A 1,548-nucleotide genomic window follows, 5' to 3' on the forward strand; every position below is an offset into this window, starting at 1 on the left:
TATCATTAAAAATTTATAAACCTCTAATAAAAATGTGTTAAAAAATATGCAGATGATTTCTATTACATCTCCAGATTGTCTCACTGTATTGAAAGTGATTTGATATAATTATCATGTAGTTTCTATTCTAGTGCATCATTTTTGTGAAAGGGGATCTTATGATTATAGAAATATTAAGGGCTTGCATTTATATAGCACTTTTCATATTTTCAGACAATCCTGAAGGTTTTCCCAACTAATTAAGTAATTTTCAAGTTCAGAATTGTATTAGAGACATTGAGCAAAAGAGGAGGTTCTCCGGCTGTTTAAAGCAGCCCACATTTATTGTTCAATCCTAATTGCTCTAAATTGCTTATGTCCTTGTTATGTTGAAGTTACCATATTGGTGTTAGGCTGGAAATTTTAGGATCTGGCCCAGTGAAATTGAAGGAAATATAATGGGCAAGATTCTCCGTTGCCCGCGGCAAAATCAGGAACGACGATTGGGCGAGAATAGCTCCCGACGCTGAAATCGCGGCAGGTGCTGGTTCGACGCCGGGTCACTATGCTCCGCCTCCTCCAAATTGGCGTTATTCCGACACGTGCCATGCGCAGTTGCAACTGCATTCGCATCTCATTATCGGGCCATCCACGATGCCCCACTTCAGACAGACCAAGTTCCCGATGGCGCGGTCCACGTGTGATTTCAACAGTCATGAGCCTGGCGTGGCAGCTGTGGAGAGAAAGAGAGGACGTGGGAACTGTGTAGCACCGCCATACTTCGCCGACAGTCATGCCGTTGGTCATGGGAGGTTTCTGCCAAGGCTGGGGGGAGGAGTGGTGGTGGCCAGGAGATGGGCTGTGGGGTTAGGGTGGACAGGTACGTGGCCCAGCACAACTGACGCCATCTTTTTGGGCGCGATCAGTGCGAGTGTGGGGAGGTGTAGGCGTATGTGTGGCTACAGCTTGCCAGTCCTGCGCGTGTCCATCGTGGACCCAGCGATTCTCACTTGTTCCGCATGCGCGCAGGTGCTAGCTCCTCACCAGTAGTGGATTTGGTGCGAGTGTGGCGCTGATTTTTCTGTCGTGGAACTCCACGGATCCTCCGTTGCCCATAGCATTTGGACGCCGGAATGGAGAATCCGGCCTAATATATTTTCTGGTCTTTTGTGAATTGGGTTTATGCTAGCAAGTGATTGAATCTGCTTCACAGTCGTTTCTTGGTGGCGATGCTGCATAAAAGTACCAATACATAATAATAAACAATTTCTGTACATCACAATTAAAACAATTAAAAACATTTAATTACAGAATGATTTTCGTTGTTCTAACTTTAGATTTGATATTTTTACAGGTAATGACTTGGAGTGGAATTTGAAGTATTCCTGCAAAATTGCTGCTTTTTTTCCTTTTTACTGATTGAGGTCACAGGAAGAGAAATTTTGTTGAAACCAAGGTGAATTGGTACAATGCATCTTGTAGACTGTACGTACTGCAGCCACAGTGCAGTGGTGATCACAGAGTGGATATTGAATTTGGTTGCAGAATTGCCAGTGAAGCAAACTGCTC

At 44.3% G+C, this 1,548-nt stretch overlaps 1 long non-coding RNA gene across 1 annotated transcript; it reads right to left on the reverse strand.

Annotated features, from left to right (window-relative positions):
- Positions 1–289: 289 nt before the first annotated feature.
- Positions 290–1,162, reverse strand: LOC119970377. The gene is made up of 2 exons (XR_005461598.1): positions 1,024–1,162; positions 290–712 (listed from the first exon to the last, which is right to left on the reverse strand). It is a non-coding gene; the product is annotated as an uncharacterized LOC119970377 (long non-coding RNA).
- Positions 1,163–1,548: the final 386 nt, after the last annotated feature.

Source organism: Scyliorhinus canicula, chromosome 8, assembly GCF_902713615.1.
Source record: "Scyliorhinus canicula chromosome 8, sScyCan1.1, whole genome shotgun sequence".
In the NCBI taxonomy this organism is placed as follows: Eukaryota; Metazoa; Chordata; class Chondrichthyes; order Carcharhiniformes; family Scyliorhinidae; genus Scyliorhinus; species Scyliorhinus canicula.